At 46.0% G+C, this 26236-nt stretch overlaps 1 protein-coding gene across 1 annotated transcript in view; it reads right to left on the reverse strand.

The window, feature by feature from the left end:
- dennd2b (DENN domain containing 2B) overlaps window positions 1-26236 on the reverse strand; it is a 112858-nt gene that overhangs the window by 72379 nt on the left and 14243 nt on the right. The window lies entirely within an intron of this gene.

A 26236-nucleotide genomic window follows, 5' to 3' on the forward strand; every position in this document is an offset into this window, starting at 1 on the left:
CGCCACCACAACTAAAAACACTGGCCTGGCATGCTTCTAAGTTCAGTGGCCTGACTGCAAAAAAATTAATATATATATTATATATATATATATATATATATATATATTTTTTTTTTTTTTATAAAAGAAATTCAAGTACCACCAGCAGTACCACCAAGTACCACTAGTGGTACGCGTACCACAGTTTGAGAACCACTGCTCAAGCTGATTATAGTACCACTGATGGGCTCTCTAGCTGATTAGAGCACCACTGATGGGCGCTCTAGCTGATTAGAGCACCACTGATGGGCACTCTAGCTGATTATAGCACCACTGATGGGTGCTCTGGCTGATTATAGCACTAGCTGAGTGATTTGTTGTGAGGCACTGGCACACTAATATCTGTCATTGTGGCAAATGTAATGTCTATCATGTGATATTTGTGAATAGCGCACAACATTTTGTGAATTGGCACGCATAACTGTGCACTCTTCGTCATCAGGGAGCAAGCATGTGTGTCAGGTTTGGTGAAAATCAGACAAACGTGAGTGAACATGAGTGATGCGTCACTTCCTGTTCATGATGTGTTTTTCCCAAAATTCATTTGGGTCATGTGTTTTGGTCTAGCAATGTTCAGAATTACACAATGAAATACGTATGAAAGCCAGATTCATTATAAGCCAACTACTCAGGTTTATCTGATTTAAAACTTGGTCAAACTAGTTAAAACCAGTCAAACAGCAGCGACACACAGGTCTGACTGAGCTACACAATACTGCCCTGCAGAAGCTAACCGCAGTAACTACAATTTCAAAATGTAGTTATAACTAGGGCTGGGCGATAAAACGATAACGATAATTATCGCGATATATTTTAATAATCGATATCGATTGATAATTAAAAAAAATTGGACAGACTAGTCTTTCTTGCCTGCAACTTAAAGTAATGGCTTTGCTTGTCCAAATGACAATACTGACCAAATTGAGATTTCTTTTTCTCTTTTTATTTTGTTTGCTTTCTAATTTAAAATACAGTTTGAAACCGTCTGTACACAGTAGGCTATGTGTGTGCTAGCAGAGCTAGTCTCCAGTCACGGTGCACATGTGCGGTGGTTTGTCCACCAAAAAAGCGCAAAAAGATAGAAAAGAAACTAGCAGAGCCAGAACTATTCAACTCCCCTGGAGCCACAGCCAGCAGAGAAGCCTGTTTACTTTCGCTTTCAAACCAGCTGCAGCCTGAGAACTGGAGTGTGAGGGGCTGTAACACTAAAGATGGCGGCAACGACAAAGAATTGCTGCAAAATAAACATACATCTGTTGTTTAAAAAAAGAAGAAAAAAAGAAAAAGAAAATGTAATACTTATAACAATATCGATAATTATAGATATAGAGTGATATGATATCGTTATCGATATCGTGATATCATTTTTGGCCATATCGCCCAGCCCTAGTTATAACTGATGTAACTTCTCAATATCTGTTTTATCTTGTGACAACGTTTCAGAGTTTAATCTGTTTGAGAGAAAAAGGCTATAAAGAATTGCAGTAACTACAAAATCACTGGATAGTCAAATAACTTCAAAGCCTTTTTTCTCAGTTTCACTGTTCGCGTAGTTACTGCGGTTAGCTTCTGCAGGGCAGAACAGCTCTCCTGATTCTTCCATGTCCTCCTGTCTTTCTGTTTCATATAATTGAGAATATTACCGAGAATAGAGACAGCCCTTCTCTTCTGCACATGCCCTCACCCTTGCAGGAATGAAAATCCATTCCATCGGGCCGCTGCAGTTACTGCATTTCCCACACATAATAACTTTGCTCATTAAGCCTTTCCTTAACATTGCGCTCCCAAAATGTTCCCACGCTCCTTGCAGTCTGTATCAAATCAGTGTAAGCAATGACGAGCACAAATGCTAGTGAAGCACAGTGCAATAATAAGCTTATTATGGTTGCACTATCTTGCTTAAAGGATACACATAGCAGGTCACATACCAACTCAAGACAAGCTGAGAGTTCAGCGAAGAGAAAGCAAATGGTTTCCCTCCAGTCAGCCCAACCAGGCCATGAGAAAAATGTATTGTACTACCAGCACCAGCCAGTGGATGGATTTGTGTCCTATAATAGCTAGAGGCACGTTGTCTCTGGTCACTTTTTATATTTGTTCCGGCGATAGCCCTGAACAGACCAGAGGTGAAATAGTCAATTTCCCCAAGGGGATAAATAAAGGAATATCTTATCTTATCTTATTATCTTATCTTGAGAGGGAGGTTTGCCTTGAGTGGAAGGTTCGAAGGGTCAAAGTGGGTATAAAACAGGAGGGAAGACTGTCAAGTTTTAAACTGTGGATACTAGGGCTGGGCGATATAATGATAACGATAAATAGCGCAATATATTTTAATAATCGATATTGAATATCGAAATAAAAGAAAATAATTTTTTTTTTTTTTTTATAATTTTTTTTTTTTGTGACCTGCAACAGGGTAGTTTTAAAACCAGAGACAGTGGACAGACTTGTCTTTCTTGCCTGCAACTTAAAGTAATGGCTTTGCTTGTCCAAATGACAATACTGACCAAATTGAGATTTATTTTTCTCTTGTCCATTTATTTTGTTTGCTTTCTAATTTAAAATACAGTTTGAAACCGTCTGTACACAGTAGGCTATGTGTGCTAGCAGAGCTAGACTCCAGTCACGAGTCACGGTGCACATGTGCGGTGGTTTGTCCACCAAAAAAGCACCAAAAGATCGAAAATAAACTAGCAGAGCCAGAACTGTTCAACTCCCCTGGAGCCACAGCCAGCAGAGAAGCCGGTTTACTTTCGCTTTTAAACCAGCTGCAGCCTGAGAACTGGTGTGAGGGGATGTAACACTAAAGATGGCGGCAACGACGAAGAATTGCTGCAAAATAAACATACATCTGTTGTTAAAAAAAAAAAAAAAAGTATACTTATAACAATTTAGATAATTATCGATATCGAGAAATATGATAACATTATCATATCGTTATCGCGATATGATTTTTTGCCATGATGATCGCCCAGCCCTAGTGGATACCAAACAGACGGTAAAGATGACTTTGAACTGTTGAACAGTAATCCAGAACAATTTTATTTCACTGTAAAAAAAAATGTATCTATTCTATTCTACTATTTTATTGCACTGCACTATTGCACTATTTTACTCTGTCTATTTTATCTTACTATTTTTATTATTGTCTATTTAAAACTGAATCAAATCATGGTGGCCTGTTGGGATGTTAGATCCTAATGTGAAAAACTGTGATTTTATATGTCTGCACTTTATGTGCTCATTCTATGCCTGTCTTTTTTCTGTTGTGAAGCACTTTGAGCTGCAGTTTCTGTATGAAAGGTGCTATACAAATAAAGTTTATTTATTATTATTATCTTATAACCACTATCTTTCTGATTGGAACACCTTCTTTCGTTTTGCTTATAAGTCCCTTTAGTTTTGCGGTTCCTCTTTGGCTGAGTGAGTTGCCCGTTTGAGTAAACCGTATGCTAACCAATCAGTCACTATGTTCAGAATTATGGGTGAAATTATTGCTAAGATTTCATCTTTCAAGCGTTATGGTCCATCTATGCAGTGGTAAAATGCTTGGCTCCAGCATTGGAGTGTTGAAAAACAGTACAAACATCTGCCATTGTCTTTACAGGCAAACATATATTACAGGCCCTACACTAGGCCAATGGGCAAGTCTGTGTTTGGTACACGGCTCTTAGTCCATGTTTAGTTTGTGGAACACTTTTTTTTTTGTCTTTCACTTGGTATTCCGTGAAATACTGGGATATATACTGGTAGTACGTTTTATTTTTCATACTGAAAATGGGTAAAAAAAATTAAAACATGAATCCCCAATGTATACAATGAGCAGATGTTGGCTCCAGTAGTTCAGAGTAAACTGAAACCAAACTGCTTAGCTATAGTGTATTCTGAAGTATATTATCTACTGTTAATAATGTACTAATAGGAAACAAGGCTTTGGAAATAATAAAGTATGCCTGAATGAGGAAACTAAACACTGAAAGAACTGGGTCAATCTGCCGCTTACAGCCTATTTGGCCAAAACCATGACAAATACGGGCCCTTAATCCAGTGCCGTATCGAATATCAGATGACGGACTTCAGTGAATTCCAAACTATTTGAGTAAACCCAGCACAAAGAAGGACAAAAGTATTGTCAGAGAAGCTCTGGTACTCGAGGCACAGTCCTCCGCCTAGCTCTGGTACAGTGAATGGAAGCGCTGCAATCATGAGGTAATGGCTCCAAGGAGAAATGGACGCCAGTATCACACAACACAAAACGAAATCCTTTGGTTTCCACAGAAACTGGCGAAATATTCCTGAATTATTTAGGCCAATTGGACGAGGATCCCACTCACTTGTTTAAAATAACTGCTGGGTACATTTCCATTGTTCCTCCATCACTATTTCCACTAACGTTATCTGGAATCAGTGGTCGGTGATATCGGTGGTAAAGCAGGTTATGATCATAACTTTGGTCATCAAAGCCAACAAAAGACAGAAGAAACTGCTTTGCAGCTCAAAATGCTTCACAGCAGTAAAAAAGCGAGAGAGAGAAAATGAGCACAAAATTGGCAGATCAAGAGCAATGCATAAAGTGCATACATAATATTAGGCATAAAATAAGCATAAAATAGACAGCAGCAAAATAGACAACGCCAAGGTAAGGCATAGAACATTAAATCACATCGTTTTTCATATTATGATCTAACATCATAATATGTTTACAGTTTGATTGTCACTGATACACATACAATAGACATAAAATCATGAAATTGGCAGATATATATAAAATATACATATCAACCCAGTATTTTACATGCATCACACAACCTAGCATCAGCTGAGTAACAATGTTCATAAAAGTGTTGAAACTTGAGTGCTGCAGTGTTGAGTGCATAGTAGTAGGGACATGTTATATATATATAGTATATTAGGAGGAAGAGTGCATAAATGGTAAATGGCAGCATTTATATAGTGCTTTTATCCAAAGCGATTTACAATTTGTTCCTCACATTTTACATTTACATTCACTCACACATTCACACACCGATGGCAGAGGCAACCATGCAAGGAGGTGCCAACCTGCTCATCAGGAGCAATTAGGGGTTAAGTAAGTGTCTTGCTCAAGGACACTTCGACACACTACCCGGGAGAAGCGGAAATCTAACCAGGTACTGTTATGTTGGAAGAATCAGACAACACGTAGTTTCAGCATGTCGGTGTTTACTGAACTCAAGACACATGCATTCTAACGTACACCAGAACATCAACGTCAACGTCACGTATGGCCATATGCCGTAACGTGAAACTCAACAGAATAACACGACACTGTCGCAATAGTTAGAACACTAGTTAAAGTGCTGGCACTCGCTAGAGTACCAGACGTAACATTTCCCCCCCCTTCACTCAACCTAGGAGTGATACTCAGTCTCAAAGTCATTCAGGTGTGCAGGCCTGTTGCGCGCTCGGAGTGGGCGGGGCCCGGGCACTGCAACAGCCAACGGCGGAGGTCCCGCAGCCTCAGGCTGAGCCGCGGGTGCTGGGGCTGCAACATCATCAAATTGTCTGTCCTGCAGAGCTATAGCCGCGGGTGCTGGGGCTGCAACGTCATTGAATCGTCTGTCCTGCAGAGCTACAGCCGCGGGCACACCCTGTCCCGGGGCAGCGGGAGCCTGCACCCTGCGCAGTCGGCCAGCATGCCAACGCGTCCCATCAGCCAGCCTGAATGAGGCCGGGCCAAGCTGCTGTCTGACCTGGACCGGGTCAGACCAGAATGACCGGAGCTTGTTGTCCCGGTGGGGTCGCCGAATCCTGACCCAGTCTGAGACGGCGATGGTAGGTGGTCTCGCATGTCGGGTCCTGTCGAAACGGTCCTTCATCCGGCGCTGGCGTGCGTTGACTGTGGCTTGAAGCGGGTGGGCTGGAGCCTGAGCCGGAGTAGGGCGCAGCCTGTCCAGGGGCAGCTGAAACTCGCGCCCTAGCATGAGGGAGGCTGGGGAGACGCCTGTGGTGGCGTGTTGAGTGGCCCTGTAGTGCAGGAGCGTCTGTTGGAGACCGTTGATGAATGTGCACCCTTGTGCCAGGTGGGCCCTGATGCCATTCTTCAGGGATTGGTTCAGCCGTTCCACCCCCCCGTTCGCAGCCGGGTTGTAGAACGACGTGCGGATATGACGTATCCCCTTACCCCCCAGGTAGGAGGCCAGTTCGTGGGAGATCATTTGGGGCCCATTGTCTGTCGTGATCCTCTTGGGCAGGCCCCAGCGTGTGAACAGGGACTCGAGAATCTCAATCAGCACCCCGGCTGTGACCGAGCCCACGGGCGCCACCTCAGGCCACTTGGAGTGGAGGTCGTAGATCACAACGAGGAAACGCTGGTGATGCGGTACCCCGTGCAGTTCACCACAGACGTCGAGCTGCAGGTGCTCCCAGGGTTGGGACGGCCAGTCCAATGGCTGCATGGGTGGGGGCGGGGCTGGGGCCCTGGTCTTCCCGCTCAGAAGACAGGCAGTACAGTCCTTGACCAGGGTCTCGATTTCCCTGTCGATGCCTGGCCACCACACCAAGTCACGACACCGCTGTTTGAGCCTGACTATGCCCAAGTGGCCCTCGTGCGCCATAGCAAGGACACGCGCCCGAAGGACACTCGGGACCACAGTACAGAGCCCACGAGCGACGCAGGAGTCGTTCCAGCATGACAACTCGTCCCGGAGTCTGCTATAGGGAAGCAGCTCGTCAGGTGTCCTCGCCGGCCAACCCTGCCTGATGTAGGTTGAGAGCGCAGAGAGGACAGGGTCAGCAGACGAGGCGTCCTGGAGCTCCTGCAGCGACACTGTCTCTTGGAGGGGAGTGTGGAGGAGCTGGACCAGGTCATGCTCAGCCTGATCCCGATCGGGAGTCGAGGGCGGGGCCGTGGGGGAACTGGGGATGGCGCGTGACAGTAGGTCAGCTACTACGTTGTCCCGGCCCGGCGTGAATTGCAAACCGAAGTTGTACTGCTGCAGGCGGTCAGCCCAGCGGTGGAGGCGGAGCGGTTTGTGGCCAGTGCCTGACGTGGCGAGGAGGGTAGTGAGAGCCTGGTGGTCCGTCCTAAGCGTGAATGAGCGGCCGTAGAGGTACATATGCCAGCGCTCACATGCCCAGATGCAGGCCAGGGCCTCTCGCTCCCCCACTGAGTACCTCTGTTCTGTGGGGCTAAGGGCCCGTGAAGCGAAAGCGACCGGCCTCTCCACACCCCCGTGCAGCTGTGACAGTACCGCGCCCACGGCTGCGGCGGAGGCGTCACACGTGACGAGGGTGGTGCTGTCTAGGTCGAAAAACGCCAGGACTGGTGATGAGGTGAGCTGGGACTTGAGGAGGCGCACAGCCTTCGAGCAGGCAGGCGTCCAGAGCCAGGGCTCGTCCTGCTTCAACAGCTTCCGCAGCGGTGCAGTTGTGTCGGAGTAGTGTGGCAGGAAGCGGAGGTAGTACGCCGTCATGCCCAGGAAAGAGGCCACCTGGGCCGCTGAGGTGGGCTCTGGGACACTGTGTATGGCCTCTGTGTTTGACTGGAGCGGGTACATGCCGTCAGCCGAGAGGCGGAACCCAACAAAGTCAATGGTCGTGGTGGCAAAGACACACTTCTCGCCGTTGAGTGTGAGGTGGTGCTTCGCCATCGCACTTAAGACACTGTGGAGGCTCGCGTCGTGACTCTCGGCGTTGGCCCCGTGCACCACGATGTCATCGAGGTAGATGGCCACCCCGGGGATCCCGGCGAAGACGGAAGCCATGATCTTTTGGAAGCAGCTGGGGGCGGAGCTTAAGCCAAAAGCCATGCGTTTGTAACGGAAGACCCCCCTGTGGGTGATGAACGCGGTGAGGTTGCGGCTCTCTGGGTGTAGTGGCACCTGGAGGTACCCCTGACGAAGGTCCAGCTTAGAGAACACCTTGGACCCGTGGAACTGGGCGGTGAGCTCCTCTGTGGTTGGCAGGGGGTATTTGTCAGGGACGATGGCCTTGTTTACCGCTCTCATGTCCACGCAGAGTCGCAGGTCCCCTGTCTTCTTCTTTGCTACCACCAAGTTGGAGATCCAGGGTGACGCGTTCACCTGTTCGATGATGTCGTTGTCCAGCATCTTCTGTAACTCGGTGGCGATGCCCTCACGGAGAGCCAGGGGGGAGCGGCGAAGGGGCTGGATGACCGGAGTCACTTTTTGGTCTAGCAGGGGCTGGTGAGCGAAACCCTGGAGGCAGCCCACGCCGTTGAACAGTGCCGGCCACTGTTGCTGCCAGGAGACAGCGGTGACGGTGTGGATCTCTGAGCCTGTGGTGTCCAGCAGAGAGAAACCGAGGCCACTGAAGAGGTCGAGGCCGAGGAGGTTGGTCCCTCGGCGTGCGATGTTGAAATTGAAGGCAGGCAGTGTCCTTTCTCCGTACCTCACCGGCAGCTGGAGGGAGCCAACGATGTCAATCTTGGAGTCGGCGTAGCCTCGCAGGGTGGTGGTGGGCGGGCCCAGTGGTTTGTGGGAGAAGAATTGAGAGTATGTCGCCCAATTCAATAGAGACACTGTGGCTCCAGTGTCGAGGAGGAGGGGCAGTGTGATGTCACCAACCACCAATGAACATGTTTTGAATGGCACTCGTCCTGAGCTGACATTATGGATGATAGTGGTCGGTGGCTTGGAAGCGCTAGCTGGGGCTGACCTGCAGACCTTTTGGAAGTGGTTTAGCCTCCCGCAGTTGGAGCAGGCTTTGCCACGGGCAGGGCAGGTCTGGGCTCTGGAGTTGTGTGAAAGGGAGCCACAATTCCCGCACGGCTGGCGTGAGCGGTCACGTGACTGGGAGGCTAGCAGTATATTGTCCCCGCCGTCGTCTGCACTCACATTGAGGAGGGACACCCTTGAGCTGAGCGTGCTCGCAGCCTCTACTGGCATGTGTGTGTTGGGGCGGGGGGAGGTAGACAAACTAGCTGCACAGTTCATAGCAGATTCCACCTGCACTGCTAGTCTAATAGCTACTGCTAATGTCAGCTCATCATTTTCCAACAGTAGTCTTTCCCTGATTTTATCACTGTCAGTGTTCAATATGAGTTGGTCTCTCACCATTTCATCCTGTAATGCCCCGAATTTGCATGAGCTAGCCAAGCCCCGTAGGTCCGCGACGTACTGCGTTATTGACTCGCCAGTACGTTGATGTCTCCGTCGGAACACAACTCGACGGAGGAGTGCAGTCTGTGGAGTGGCGAAATGTCCCTTTAGGAGCGCCACCACCGACGTATATGTGTCACTGTCTAATGTGCCGAGCGTTTCACACACACGCTGTCCCTCCACGCCTAAACAGTGCTGTAGTAATGCACGTTTTCTCACCGCGGACAAGTCCAAACCGGTAGCCAGGATATACGTCTCGAACGAGGAAATCCAACGCGCCCACGGGACGGGCGGCTCACCGGGCAGCGGTAGGAAGGGTGGAGGGGGTGGGATAGATAATTCAGCCATCTCTCGTCGCCAATGTTATGTTGGAAGAATCAGACAACACGTAGTTTCAGCATGTCGGTGTTTACTGAACTCAAGACACATGCATTCTAACGTACACCAGAACATCAACGTCAACGTCACGTATGGCCATATGCCGTAACGTGAAACTCAACAGAATAACACGACACTGTCGCAATAGTTAGAACACTAGTTAAAGTGCTGGCACTCGCTAGAGTACCAGACGTAACAGGTACCTCCGGATTACCAGATGACTGCTCTCTAGCTCCTGAGCCACTGTCGCCATGTTAGTAGAGAACAGTAGGAAGGTTAGTCTTTTTTTTTTTTGATGATGAGCGCACATGGGAAATGAAAGGTTCTATGAGATCAAAAGAGAATAATAATCAACTTTTGACTCTTTCCTTTCATTCTTATTTAGAATTCTCTATTTGCCATCGTTCGTGGACTTGATGTTGGTGTACTGTAGATGTTCTGCATTAGGTGGCTCACTGCCATGAGAGGCATGTGTGTAGGTGGAGCACAGCGCAGACAACAGGCTGTAAAACTAACATTAGACTCCTAACTTGGGCTCATTATGTGGTTTGCCTTTTCCCATGAGTGCGATCACCTAGAGAACCGCAGTGTTTTCATTGCAGATGTGTCGGAGCATTGATATCAGAACTGCTGACTTGTCAGGGCTCACTTAACACAAGTTCTCTGCCAGATGAGCCATTGGAATACCTTAATCAACATTAGATTCAATTTGGGGGGCAAAAGCCTAATTTACTTCACATATTACACTAATCTTACTAATCATTTGAGAGATCCATTACGGACAATTTCGATATATTTTGCTGTTCAATGCAATATTGGCCCAATTTAGAAATCCTTATGTACATTATCCTTATACTTGTACTTATCCTTATGTACATGAGACATTATGTTATATTATGACACACCACTAATTGCCTCTGCCAGTACTTCAGTAGCCATCAGGCTCCACAACCGTGGGCATGGACTAATTGGGACTGGAGAACTAACAGCTGGAGAACTCGAGAACTGTTAGGACTGTTTGACTCTTAACTACTAAACACTGCACAGACTCTGGCGCAGTGTGCTATTACTATGTATTCCATGGAAGACCTCCTGTATTTCCCCAGAATGGGCGCCAAAGCGCCCCAAATGACTACAGGCCAGTTACTCTGAGGTCATGAAGACCTTTGAAAGGCTGGTCCTGGTGGGCGGCTGATTGGCGCAGTGGGCAAGGCACTCGCCTCTAACGCAGGAGACGCTGGGTTCGAGCCCAGCTCTCGACGTTGCTACCGGCTGGCCGGTCGTTCATACTAACACAATTGGCAAGTGTTAGAGTTAGAGGGTGGGTAAACCGGGGGGTGGGGATTTGACGTTGTGGACAGCGACTCCTACAGGTCGGTTGGGTGACGCCGGTACAGCAGAGACAGGAAGTATCGGGGGCAGCGTGAGCCTCCCACGCGCTACTCCTTGCCACTGAGAGTTTGAGCTGCTGCGGCGAAAAGATGCGACAGGCTGCCTCCTGGTGTACCGGAGGGGACACGTGATGCAAGGCTTCTGTCCTCACTACAACCGACCTGTGGGAGGCATAGTCTAGCAACGTTCAAGACAGGGGAGGGAAGAATTGGATACACGAAATTGGGATGGGAGAAAAATAGAAAATGGGGAGAAAAAGTGGATCAAAAAAATAAATAAAAAGAAAGGCTGGTCCTGCAGCACCTCAAGCCCCTGGTGAGTGACTCCCTGGACCCCTGCAGTTTGCATACCAGGCGGAGGGTGGAGGGTTCCATCATCTACATGCCTACACACACCTGGAGAGACCGCGCAGCACAGTGAAAATCATGTTCTTTGACTTCTCCAGCGCCTTCAACACCATCCTGTCATTACGGCTAGCAGAGAAGCGCTCAGTGATGCAGTTGGACCGTGGCCTGGTGATTTGGATTATCGACTACCTCACCAACAGACCACAATATGTCAGACTGCAGGGCAGCCGGTCAGACATGCTGGTGAGCAACACCGGCGCCCCCCAAGGAACTGACTCCAGACTTCCGCTTCAACTGTAGTATGTGCCACCTACAGAAGTTCTCAGATGACTCCTCCATTTTCAGTGAGATCACGGACAACAACAAGGAGTACAGAGCCCTGGTGGAGAGCTTCGTGTAGGGTGGTGTGATAACAATCACCTCCAGCTCAACATCGGCAAGACCAAGGAGCTGGTGGTGGACTACCGGCAGGCCAAGAAGAGGCCCCCAACTCCCATCACTATCAGCAGGGAGGAGGTGGAGGCAGTAGACACCTACAAGTTCCTGGGAGTTACACATGAACAATAAACTGGACTGATCTGACAACACAAGAGGTCCTCTACACTCAGGAATAGTCAAAGCAAGCAAGGGGGGGGGGTTCAAATAGGGACAGATATGGGTTGTGATTTAGGCCTCTCTAGTTAGTGATAATGCTAGATTTCATATGCGTAACTTAGCCATTATATGTTACCCCTAGACAAGTTATGATTGTTTTAGTGAGTCAGAGACTTAACTACAGGGTCGTAACAAATATCCCACATTCAACACTATGTAATATCCAAATTGAACACCCTGTTGTTGAATACACCTTCCGTGCAACAACACTTCCTTGCTATAAACACTTCCTGGATGCTTTGTAGTGTAGAATTATATAGCCTATATTTTTTTTTTTCTCAGAGTTCCCTCTTGGGATTCTAGACTTCAATTTCCAGAGGCCACGTTCTCCTACGCAGAGAGTTGGATGACATTCCACTGCCCAAACAGGAAGTAAACTAACCGGTGCTGCCTTTACTCGTATTATTTTGCCCTTAACATATTGAATAAATAATATTAAATGTTTGCCCCCCCCCCCCCCCCGCTGTTATATATTTGTTATAGATAAGAACAGAAAATGTGTTTGAAAAAAACTTTTGTCACTGCGTCTGTGAAGGCCTTATTTATTCACTGTATCCATGGAAACGACGATGAACGCAGCCATAAAGGTATGGTTCCCTTACACAGAAAAGACATAAGTAAGAAGTAACTAATAGTCCAGTTACCTTTCTGATAACTACATCACTGCATAACTCATGCACGTTCAGACAAGCTCTCTGTATTCACCCAATGAGACGCTATAGCCACCCAATGAGACACTATAGCCACCCAATGAGACACTATAGCCACCCAATGAGATGCTATAGCCACCCAATGAGACGCTATAGCCACCCAATGAGACACTATAGCCACCCAATGAGACGCTATAGCCAGTAGCCACCCAATGAGACACTATAGCCACCCAATGAGACGCTATAGCCACCCAATGAGACACTATAGCCACCCAATGAGACACTATAGCCACCCAATGAGACACTATAGCCACCCAATGAGACACTATAGCCACCCAATGAGACACTATAGCCACCCAATGAGACACTATAGCCACCCAATGAGACACTATAGCCACCCAATGAGACACTATAGCCACCCAATGAGACACTATAGCCACCCAATGAGACACTATAGCCACCCAATGAGACACTATAGCCACCCAATGAGACGCTATAGCCACCCAATGAGACGCTATAGCCACCCAATGAGACACTATAGCCACCCAATGAGACGCTATAGCTACCCAATGAGACGCTATAGCCACCCAATGAGACGCTATAGCCACCCAATGAGACGCTATAGCTACCCAATGAGACGCTATAGCCACCCAATGAGACGCTATAGCCACCCAATGAGACACTATAGCCACTCAATGAGACACTATAGCCACTCAATGAGATCCCATAGCCACTCAATGAGACACTATAGCCACTCAATGAGACACTATAGCCACTCAATGAGACACTATAGCCACCCAATGAGATCCCATAGCCACTCAATGAGACACTATAGCCACTCAATGAGACACTATAGCCACTCAATGAGACACTATAGCCACTCAATGAGACACTATAGCCACTCAATGAGACACTATAGCCACCCAATGAGACGCTATAGCCAGTAGCCACCCAATGAGACGCTATAGCCACCCAATGAGACACTATAGCCACCCAATGAGACGCTATAGCCACCCAATGAGACACTATAGCCACCCAATGAGACGCTATAGCCACTCAATGAGACACTATAGCCACCCAATGAGATCCCATAGCCACCCAATGAGACACTATAGCCAGTAGCCACCCAATGAGACACTATAGCCACCCAATGAGATCCCATAGCCACTCAATGAGACACTATAGCCACTCAATGAGACACTATAGCCACCCAATGAGACGCTATAGCCACCCAATGAGACACTATAGCCACTCAATGAGACACTATAGCCACTCAATGAGACACTATAGCCACTCAATGAGACACTATAGCCACTCAATGAGACACTATAGCCACCCAATGAGACACTATAGCCAGTAGCCACCCAATGAGACACTATAGCCACTCAATGAGACACTATAGCCAGTAGCCACTCAATGAGACACTATAGCCAGTAGCCACCCAATGAGACACTATAGCCACTCAATGAGACACTATAGCCACTCAATGAGACACTATAGCCACCCAATGAGATCCCATAGCCACTCAATGAGACACTATAGCCACCCAATGAGACGCTATAGCCACCCAATGAGACGCTATAGCCACCCAATGAGACGCTATAGCCACCCAATGAGACACTATAGCCACCCAATGAGACACTATAGCCACCCAATGAGACACTATAGCCACTCAATGAGACACTATAGCCACCCAATGAGACACTATAGCCACCCAATGAGATCCCATAGCCACTCAATGAGACGCTATAGCTACCCAATGAGATGCTATAGCCACCCAATGAGACGCTATAGCCACCCAATGAGACACTATAGCCACTCAATGAGACACTATAGCCACTCAATGAGATCCCATAGCCACTCAATGAGACACTATAGCCACTCAATGAGACACTATAGCCACTCAATGAGACACTATAGCCACCCAATGAGATCCCATAGCCACTCAATGAGACACTATAGCCACTCAATGAGACACTATAGCCACTCAATGAGACACTATAGCCACTCAATGAGACACTATAGCCACTCAATGAGACACTATAGCCACCCAATGAGACGCTATAGCCAGTAGCCACCCAATGAGACGCTATAGCCACCCAATGAGACACTATAGCCACCCAATGAGACGCTATAGCCACCCAATGAGACACTATAGCCACCCAATGAGACGCTATAGCCACTCAATGAGACACTATAGCCACCCAATGAGATCCCATAGCCACTCAATGAGACACTATAGCCACTCAATGAGACACTATAGCCACCCAATGAGACGCTATAGCCACCCAATGAGACACTATAGCCACTCAATGAGACACTATAGCCACTCAATGAGACACTATAGCCACTCAATGAGACACTATAGCCACTCAATGAGACACTATAGCCACCCAATGAGACACTATAGCCAGTAGCCACCCAATGAGACACTATAGCCACCCAATGAGATCCCATAGCCACTCAATGAGACACTATAGCCACTCAATGAGACACTATAGCCACCCAATGAGACGCTATAGCCACCCAATGAGACACTATAGCCACTCAATGAGACACTATAGCCACTCAATGAGACACTATAGCCACTCAATGAGACACTATAGCCACTCAATGAGACACTATAGCCACCCAATGAGACACTATAGCCAGTAGCCACCCAATGAGACACTATAGCCACTCAATGAGACACTATAGCCAGTAGCCACTCAATGAGACACTATAGCCAGTAGCCACCCAATGAGACACTATAGCCACTCAATGAGACACTATAGCCACTCAATGAGACACTATAGCCACCCAATGAGATCCCATAGCCACTCAATGAGACACTATAGCCACCCAATGAGACGCTATAGCCACCCAATGAGACGCTATAGCCACCCAATGAGACGCTATAGCCACCCAATGAGACACTATAGCCACCCAATGAGACACTATAGCCACCCAATGAGACACTATAGCCACTCAATGAGACACTATAGCCACCCAATGAGACACTATAGCCACCCAATGAGATCCCATAGCCACTCAATGAGACGCTATAGCCACCCAATGAGACACTATAGCCACCCAATGAGACACTATAGCCACCCAATGAGACACTATAGCCACCCAATGAGATCCCATAGCCACCCAATGAGATCCCATAGCCACCCAATGAGATCCCATAGCCACCCAATGAGACGCTATAGCCACCCAATGAGACGCTATAGCTGCATTTTCTTTCAAATTAATGTGATCACGGATGTCCCAATTTGGTACAAATGTTGTGTCTCTTGGGGGAGAGGTGTGTAGCCGGCTGTGACGTCCAGGCGTGGAGGCAGCTCTGCGTAGGAGTGCACAGAAGCCATTCTCATTCCTTTTCTCAGAACTCTAATCGCACCCAGTGTGATAGTGCACTCCAAAGGCCTCGCCCCTACATACCGATAACTCGCTTCTTCAACTCAAAAAGATTGTTATGGTTTATAAGGAGGTCGACGGCAGATCAACACGGATCAGAGGTTAAGGGTGGGAGGGTGTGCTCAGCCCGGGGCGAGCTCAAAGGCCGCTTGTTTACAGGAAGTTGTTTTATGAAGAAGCCAGCCAACCAGCAGCTGAGCCGAGTCCTACACAGAGAGACGGATGAGGCGAGAGGCGGCATTCCTGTTGTCAGCTATTTCCTGTAACAATGGAGAGGATTGAGAGGACAGGGTCTGCATCTTCACCGGTCCTGACAGCTACCAAACACTGTGAGAGGACAGGGCCTGCATAGAGCCATATGAAATCCGTAAAAAAAAAATCCAAATTCCATTCAATCTTTTTCCAAATTCAGTTTTTTCCATTTTAATATTTCAGAATTCTGTATTTTGCTTTGTACGCTCATTTTACCACCAGAAATAGTGTCTAATAAGTGGGAATGAATAAATGTCCACAAATTTATAAGATATAACAGTCCATTTAATAGGGCTGTCTTAAATACTTCGAAGCTTCGTTCGATGGGCATGGGATTCGAATATGAAAATAAAATGTGATTATTAAAAAATATATATATATAAATGATATATTTTAATTTTATTTTGCAAAATCAACTCTGCCTCTCTTTGTTAACTACAACAAGCAATGCTGTTTGTTATTTAAGATGAGGTTGGACTCGGCACTGACAGATTTGTGTTCATTGTGCTACTTTTATAAAGCCTCAAATGACGGCTTACAATATTTCATGAAAGCAAAGTGTTTTGTTTGTCTAAGATTTTAACTTTACAGCACTGACAAAGTTGAACAAAGTGCTGTACAAGTCCCACAACATAATAAAAAAAAAATATATATATATATATATATATATATATATATATATATTTTTTTTTTTTTTTTTTTTTATTCCATTTTTATTGCTCAATTCCGCGATTCCGTCCGCAATTCCGTGAACGGGGATTTAATATGGCTCTAGGCCTGCATCTTCACCGGTCCTCACAGCTACCAAACACTGTGAGAGGACAGGGTCTGCATCTTCACCGGTCCTGACAGCTACCAAACACTGTGAGAGGACAGGGTCTGCATCTCCAACGGTCCTGACAGCTACCAAACACTGTGAGAGGACAGGGCCTGCATCTTCACCGGTCCTGACAGCTACCAAACACTGTGAGAGGACAGGGTCTGCATCTCCAACGGTCCTGACAGCTACCAAACACTGTGAGAGGACAGGGCCTGCATCTTCACCGGTCCTGACAGCTACCAAACACTGTGAGAGGACAGGGCCTGCATCTTCACCGGTCCTGACAGCTACCAAACACTGTGAGAGGACAGGGTCTGCATCTCCAACGGTCCTGACAGCTACCAAACACTGTGAGAGGACAGGGTCTGCATCTTCACCGGTCCTGACAGCTACCAAACACTGTGAGAGGACAGGGTCTGCATCTTCACCGGTCCTGACAGCTACCAAACACTGTTGTAATCATTCACATTGAGCCTCCGTGGAGAACGTGTTCCACACATGACCCGAGATTCACCTCTGTAGAAGAGGAAAAAGCAGGGCGCCAGGGTGGCGCACCATATAACTGTGCTGCTGTTTTTTTTATTAGTCCTGGGCCTTTGTGAAATCTGGGGTTGGAATATCGGATGTGTAATATCTTGCTGTCAGGTGCAAGAAAATCAATTAAGCAGAAAATATCTTTACAGGAGAGGCTGGATATTTTCATTGACCTTTTTAATTTTCTTATTCTCCTTTGGAAAATGCGCTGGACCGCCAACTTACTTTCAAACTTAGCACCTAAAAGCAAATGAGCCAGGGTTTGGATGAAAGTGTTGTTTATTTAACACGTCGCTTACAACTGAATACTGCGGCTTCGTGACATCATGGCACAGTAATGTTTACTGATGCGATTGCCTCCTGTCTCAGCAGTGGAGTAGTGTGCCTCACTGCCTCTGTTGATGCCCTCGCTCAGCGCGTCATATCTGTTCCGTTTGTTTTCTGTTCACCCAACAGCTAAGTGGATCAATGTGAATTTGAAACTGTGGAAACATTTCCATCCCCTCCTCCTCCCCCAGCAAGTGACTTAGTAAATACAAAAAAAACAAGACTAGGCGAGACTAGTTAAGCTTGCACAACACTCACGCATGCATGGGGGGAGTCAGTCGGTCGGTTATGGACATTTTCTGTTGTAGGCCGGCCCTCTGGGTCTGGCACAAAAGAAAAGGCCAACCCCTGAAAGATTTTAATTAATATTATCAATAAATTGAAGTACTTTTCCATTCTTTATGAGTATTATACGAACACAATTTGGCATAAGGATTTAATCGTGCAGTTTTACTGAAAACATCTACAAGCTCAGTCTGAATCAAGGCAATGATTGACGTGGGATGTTCTCCATGTGTGTCTGTTCTGCATGTGTGTCTGTTCTCCATGTGTGTCTGTTCTGCTCATACCGGTCCTGCAACACAGAGACTGACGTTTGGAAGAAGAGGTCCGACATGGAGCTCACGGGGTAAACAGCAAGGCGTTAACCAACCGACTTCCTGGCGTCCGATACCATCTCCGAACATAAAACAACCAGCTATAAACAACCGTTTCCAAGCGAGCTCTCGTACCTTTGATGTGTATATTCGACCAAATTCGGGCCAAACCTTCTGTTGCGATGTGAAAAGCAGAGGGCAAGCTGTGGTGGGTTTTTTATTTATTTATTATAATTTTTTATTATTATTTTTATTTCTCTTTCTCCAATTTTTCTGTTTTTCTCCCCGTCCCAATTTAGTCGCCGTGCCAATTCCCCCCTCCCCTACCTGGCTGCTGTATGCATGTTCTCCCACGAGTCGGTACAAGGGCGTCCCGAAGCCGACCGCACGCTTCCTCCGATACGTGCAGCGACAGCCAGTGACGTCTTTTCACTTGGCAGCGGGGACTCTCATTGGTGAAGTGTAACGCGTGGGAGGGCACGCTATCTCCACCAAGTCCTGCCCCCACTGAGCAAACGCCGAGACCTGACCTGTAGGCGTCGCTGTCCACAACGCCAGATTCCCACCCACCAGCTTCCCACCCCCTAATACTGCCAATTGTATTAGTATGAACGACCAGCCAAGCTGGTAGCAACGCCAAGAGCTGGGCTCGAACCCAGCATCTCCTGCGTTGGTGACGAGCGCAATCTCCGCTACGCCACCTGACCACCCCTGTGGTGGGTTTTTAATGAACACAGTCATTGACAGCTGTCGATGACGAAGATGATGATGATGATGATCTGATGGCGATGGTGATGACTAGGACGGCGGATGTACTGAGGATTGTGGTAATGTTGCTGTTCATGAATATGTCGATGTTGATGTCATCTATAACCACTAACATTCTAGTACAGTCACATCGTTGTTACATTATCTATTTTGGTGCTGTGCTCTCCTCCTTGTTTTGTGCTGCCTTGAGAAGGGTATGCCTTGTTCCTATTGTTCCTATATGTATGGTGCCACTCACAAAATGATTAATAAAGCATTTTGTATTTTGTATCGTATCATAAGCTAACTGTAAAGCCTCGCTCGATAAGCAATAGCCATGGATCTTGATGACACAGTTGACACAATACTACTACTGTAACTTGTCCAAGTGGACACAGGTCCAAGTGGGAGGTTCAAACAATTGACTAGGGATGCCCCGATCACGTTTTTTGCCACCGATACCGATCACCGATCGTCGTGAGCCATATCGGCCGATACCGATCCGATACCGATCGTTTTTGATTAAAAAGAAATTAAAAATTATTTTATATAAAAAGTTTTTTTTTCTTTTTAATAAAATATATATATTATATAATTAGACTTGTACTTGTATTATCTGCGAGACATCGCCACCACGCAACAAGTCAAAATGCTCGCTATCTGCAAACAGCTCCACTGTCTGTGTGTACTCTAGTAGCCTCCAGCTCCAAAAAGGATTCTCCGGCGCTGCAGCGGGACCCTATTGGTAACGTTATGCTTTGGTCATTTCACATTCAGCAAGCCCTCAGCTCGAATATGCATTCAATCAATGTTATAAGACATTGATATCAGGAGCTATCTGTAGCTACTGCTAGCCGGCTAGATGACGTTAAGACAACTATTTAGTTCAATTGGACATTTCGTTTTGAACTGTGAACTAACGTCAGCTAACGCAAGCTAACGCAAGCTAACGGAGATATCAACATGGACTACTAGACTTCCTGGGGCATTTGTTGATATCCGGAGCTATCAGTAGCTAGCCGGCTAAATACCGTTAGACAATGCCTACTAAAAGTGAATAGTTGACTGGGTAATTTTGTTTAAACAGTAACGATAGCTAGGTAGCTAACGTTAGCTCAGGTCGAATGCACTATCTAGACTCAGCAGAGGAGGTCCGCCTCCTCTGTGTTTACAAACTCTACACGGGTACGGGCGGGGCTAGGGAGGAGGAGCAGTTTGCAGGTCCTGTGCGTCTGAGACAAGCGAGTGAGATATCCACTTGATCAGTTTCCGCGATCGGCGAATATGACTAATTATCGGAATTCCCCGATCGCATATTTATACTGATTATCGGCCGATAACGATCGGTGGCCGATCGATCGGGGCATCCCTACAATTGACCTATCTCAAGTCCTGCCCTCTTGATCCACCAAGCACAACTGTCACTTCCCTCGAACAGTTTGCCCAAGGGAAGCGGCAGTTGTGATTGGCGGATTAAAAAAATAGGGCAGGGCTTGAGATAGGCCAATTGACCCTCCTGGGAAAACAATTATTATGGGCAAATTGTGACATTTTGTAGGATGTTTTGTGGGACGTTTTGTAGGAAGTTTTGTGGGACGTTTTGTAGGATGTTTTGTGGGACATTTTGTGGGACGTTTTGTGGGACGTTTTGTAGGATGTTTTGTAGGATGTTTTGTAGGACGTTTTGTGGTACATTTTGTGGCACGTTTTGTGTGACGTTTTGTGTGACGTTTTATGGGATGTTTTGTAGAACTTTTGTAGGACATTTTGTGGGACGTTTTGTAGGATGTTTTGTGAGACGTTTTGTAGGATATTTTGTGGGACCTTTTGTGGGACGTTTTGTGGGATGTTTTATATATTAGGACGCATGCGCAGGTCAAGTAGGTGCTTCTAGCAACACCTTTAAAAAAATCTAAAAAAGATTCCTTGCCAGCAGTATTTAAAAAGTAAAAAAAAAAAAAATGTTGTTATGGAATAGGACAATTGTACAAGATAAAGATGGAAAACAAAAAGATGTCATATCACGATGTCTTTTGCACTGGAAAACGATACCGTCACATACCGTTATACCGTCAAAACTAAGGACAATATTGTGATGTGATATTTTGGTCATATCGCCCTGATCCACTGATGCTGCTTTTAGTTCCAAAACATTCCAACACAAAGACCTTCATGCAGTTGCACCGTGGGTCTGGAAGCCCAAAGCAGCCATGACAGGCCTGGGCGGCTTCTAGGGGTGGGACAATACATCGATCCAGATCGATATATCGATCTATTATCAATAATCAAATAGGATCGACGCAACGTAAAAAGATCGATTCATATTGCGATACTCTTATTTTGAAAATCCCCGCGAGGCATATCCGCCGGCGCCCAGTATTGTGAAACTCCGTGTAGAAATTACAGCAGTGTTTGCGTCTGCTGTAAAGCACTACAGAGCGTCTATTTTGCGAGCCGATATAAGTCTGTGCAGTTTTTTCCCCGCAACGGGTCAAATGCATATAACAGGCGTTGCATCGTCGCCATTCCTTTATGCCAACGGCGCGTTAAATATCTAAATGAACGTCGCGTTGGCTGCTAAAAGCTAAGCAGCTAACCGTGAGAGAGAACAGGAGAGTGGAAAGGGGACTTGGAAGGAGGAGGGGTGGGGGCTGTGGGGGACTGTGTGTGTGTGTGTGTGTCTGTGTGTGTCTGTGTGTGTGTTAAAGCTCAATATATAAAAACAAAAGTGAACAGGAGGTCTATTTGTATTAAAAACAATAGATTGTTTTTCATTTAAATGTCTGGAAGAGCTCAAAAATAAATACATCAATTGATATTTCCGTAGCCTTTTTTTAGTTGATCTAAATGTGACTGATTGTGTTAAATGGGCACATAATATCGCCTCATATCGATCGCAGACACCTGAATTGAATCGTATCGTATCGTATCGTGGCAGACTTTGTGATATCGGCAAATATCGTATCGTTGTCCAAAGAATCGATATCGTATCGTATCGTGATGAAACTGATGATTCCCACCCCTAGCGGCTTCACGCGTCTTAAAGCCCAAAGCAGGCTCATGTGTTGTTGTTTTTTCTTCTCCAAATGACCTCATCACTTTTAACACATCCCACGCCGGAAACGGCTTACGACGTGTTTCAAGTTCATGCAAATTCTGCCAATCCACGGTGTACGACGTTCATTTTTTCGCCATGTTATTCATAATTCCCTCACGGAGCCTCGTCTGATGCAGTGGGAGCATGCACAACTCTGCAACGCTTCAATACTGCCCCCTGGTGGATGATCGGCGAGTTGCCAAACCGGAAATGGACGAGTCGATCTCGGTGCGTCTTGGAAATGCATCCGGCACTCGCATATTGTTGCGGGACTGTATACACACGTCCGTGTGTAGCGATCGCTGCCATAACGCAATAATCGATACGATTTGGCCGTTGTTTATGATTATACAAACCGGAAATGGATTTAGGAGATCGCCGTCAAATAAGTGGGATCTTTTTCCTCCAGTCTCATCGTCGAACGGTAAGAGGACACTGACGTCATTTTCAACACGTTTGTTTATTATTATCCATGCAAACTGCTCTGCTCAATATATCACCCATACTACATAAAGCATTTACCGACGATCACGGAATTATAAACGACCTCCCCCCCGTTCATCCGCGCATGATCAGTCATAACGTTTAGGATCATGTACAGTTGACATTTTTAATATAGCGTGTATCGCCAACAAACGGCATTTGATATCCCCAGGCCATCAGGCTGCTAAACGAACAATAATCGCTAAACGAACAATAATCACTATGCAACAACCATCAAATGCACACAGCACACACGCACACACTCACTCAAACAAACAACACACTGCAGCACCCACTCTCCACACTTTAGATCACACAAACACACTTACACTTTATATTTATTGATAAAGGATTTGCACTACAACTCGTACACCTACTGTGAATTGTACCTAAATTGCACCTCGTCCCATTTCTCCATTTCTGCCTTGCACTATATAGTATTGTATATTAGTACACTGCACAGTATTGTATATTGTATGGTAACTACGTCTATTCTGCATCGAACATTGTACATATGTCTAAACTGAACACTGTGACCTCTTTTTTTACTTCTAATTTTACTATGTTTTTATTTCATACTTATCTTGTCTTGCACAGTCTCTGGAGCGCAACAGTAAGAAGCATTTTGTACAAAAGTATTCTGTACTTCTGTATGACAACTATTAAAGAAACTTGAAACTTGAAACTAATCCATATATGCGTTTATGCCTATATCGCACGTTCTAGGAATTACTGCAGAAAACGATAAAAACATATTTATATTCTAGACGGTATTTTCGTATGAATCTATGAATGAAAAAGTCAAACGTTCCTACATCCTGAACGATAGATAATCGATGTTGAATGGGCCATAGTAATGTCAATTTAGCAATACAATTTAAAAAGTTATAGCCCTGCAAAGAATGTGAACATCTACATAGGCTTACAGTGCTGGCAGAGAGTGGTATAAGATGATCAAATTATGTGGCAGGGAATGTGTTAAGGGTATTATATGACAATCAAGAAAAACGTCATTAATAGGTAGAATCTGTAATGCGGTCAAACAGCGACCTCTAGGCGAAATAGCCCCACTTGGTATTGCACTTTGTTGACATTCTTTGTTTTGGTCTGGTGCGTGGGTTGGAGTTGAGTGGGGATAGGGGGAGGGGTCGCTACTACCGCTGGCCACACACCTCGGGCTCTGCCGAGAGAGAGGTCAGACCAAAACAAAAGATTTAAACAAAGTGCGGTACCAAGCACAGTACCGAGTCACTGTTTGGTGGCATTACAGATTCTACCTTTAACAACTTCAATCTATCGATCTACCTTGGAGGTAGACGTATTCTAGGAGATGTCAAGTATGTCTACAGTGGTTTAATCTACGATGCAACACACCTGCCGGATATTGATGTGGAATTTGAGGTACGGATAGCTGAGGCCTAACCTGATGTTTCCTATTGACTTAATACTGAGTGACACTCGTGATAGATGTCAGATAACAGTTCTCCACTCTGCAGCAGCAGCAACCCCCCCCCGCACCCCACCACCAACACACACACTTTTACATTTTAGTCCAGCCGTGTTGAGTTTACATTATGTCTGACAGCAGGCTGGATTAACACCTCCAAGGCCCCGTTCAACGCCCAAATAAGGACCCCAGAGCCAGAGGTTTACAGGATACAGGAAGTGACCTCATAGTCAACTGTCTGTGACCCTGCAATGCTGGAGCTAATCAAAATTTCCATTGAACTGGTCACCTTGGATTCACTGCTTAAAGGAATATAGTGCTTTATTCAAAGCGCTTTACAATTTGTTCCTCACATTTTACCCATTCACACACATTCACACACCGACGGCGAAGGCGACCATGCAAGGTGCCGACCTGCTCATCGGGAGCAATTAGGGGTTAAGTGTCTTGCTCAAGGACACTTTGACACGCTGCCTGGGAATCGAACCGGGAACCTCCAGATTACCAGACGACTGCTCTACCTCCCGAGCCACTGACTGTCGCCCCACTATCACTACTGAGGTAAGTGTGTTAGTATACTGTAGGTCCATACTGTGATATGTACTTCAGGTCACACCACCCAGCCCGACAGCCAAGTCAAGTCAAGTTTATTAGCATGTCCCAAACTGGGCAATTCATGTTACAGCAGATAATAAGAACTCCAAAAAACACATACATATAAACATGTAAACATACATAAACAAGAAGAACATAGACAGACATGTACATGGTCACAAGATCAAAATATGATAACAGTTAAGTAAGCAACTACAACCATCCACCCACCCACCCACCTCAACGCTACCTCCTCCTGCTTCCTTTATTGATGGTACGAATGGAGGTAGGTATAAATGAGAATTTATACCTATTGTTTTTAGCTGCAGGGGTCTCTAAACGTTGGCCGGAAGGAAATCATTGATATTCCGGATTTAGGGGGTGAGAGCTGTCTGCTCTAATGGATGACGCTTTCTTGAGCACCTGCTCGTCATATATATGACCCAGACAGCTGAATTGTACCCCCACAATTTAGCTAGCCCCCCTCACAACCCCATTAACAAGGTAGGGCATTCTTTTGTCTAACGCCAAGGTTTCCATACCAACACAACACATGGCAGCAAAGGAAACAACAAACTCTATGAAAGCCCTGTAGAACTAAATCATCAATGACTTATCCACCTGAAATGTGGCTAGCTTCCTTAAACAGAAGAGGCGCTGCTGACCTTTCTTACACACCATTTCAGTATTAGAATAAAATTTCAGACGACAGCTTTTTTTTTTTGTCATGGACTTGTTCCTGTCTCTGGTTACACATGACCTTTCTTACACACCATTTCAGTATTAGAATAAAATTTCAGACGACAGCTTTTTTTATTTGTCATGGACTTGTTCCTGTCTCTGGTTACACATGACATCATTCACTCAAGCAAGAATCACTACGTGACAAGGTGCAGTTGCACAAAACTCTGGTTTCTTAACAAAGGTGAAGCATCAGGATTAGAAACGTTATAGCTAGTATTAGCTTGTATGTTGTATGTTTTCTTCCTCAGGGGGCGGGTGGGGGGGGGGGGGTGGTATTTCAACTGTTGATAAATAGTAGCAAATATTTTCAAGTGTTACATTTCTTCACTTTAGTCTATTTGCTGATAGCTATCTGAACCGGAATCTGTGATGCATTACGTCACTTAGACCTGAAAGGGCGAATGATGGTCGTTGAACGAGAGGCGGAGACATAGCCTATGTACAATTGCCCATTGGAATAATAAATCTACCAAGCTAATGCCCCAACATCTGTTCCATCCCTGGTCTCTGGTAATCTGATTCAGATATAGAAAATAAACAATTGTGGCTCAGGAGGTGGAGCAGTCTTCTGGTAATCTGCAGGTTCCCGGTTCGATTCCTGCTCCTCCCGGGCAGCAAGTGTCCTTGAGCAA

The sequence above is a fragment of the Notolepis coatsorum genome, assembly GCF_963971535.1.
Source record: "Notolepis coatsorum genome assembly, chromosome: 2".
NCBI lineage: Eukaryota > Metazoa > Chordata > Actinopteri > Aulopiformes > Paralepididae > Notolepis > Notolepis coatsorum.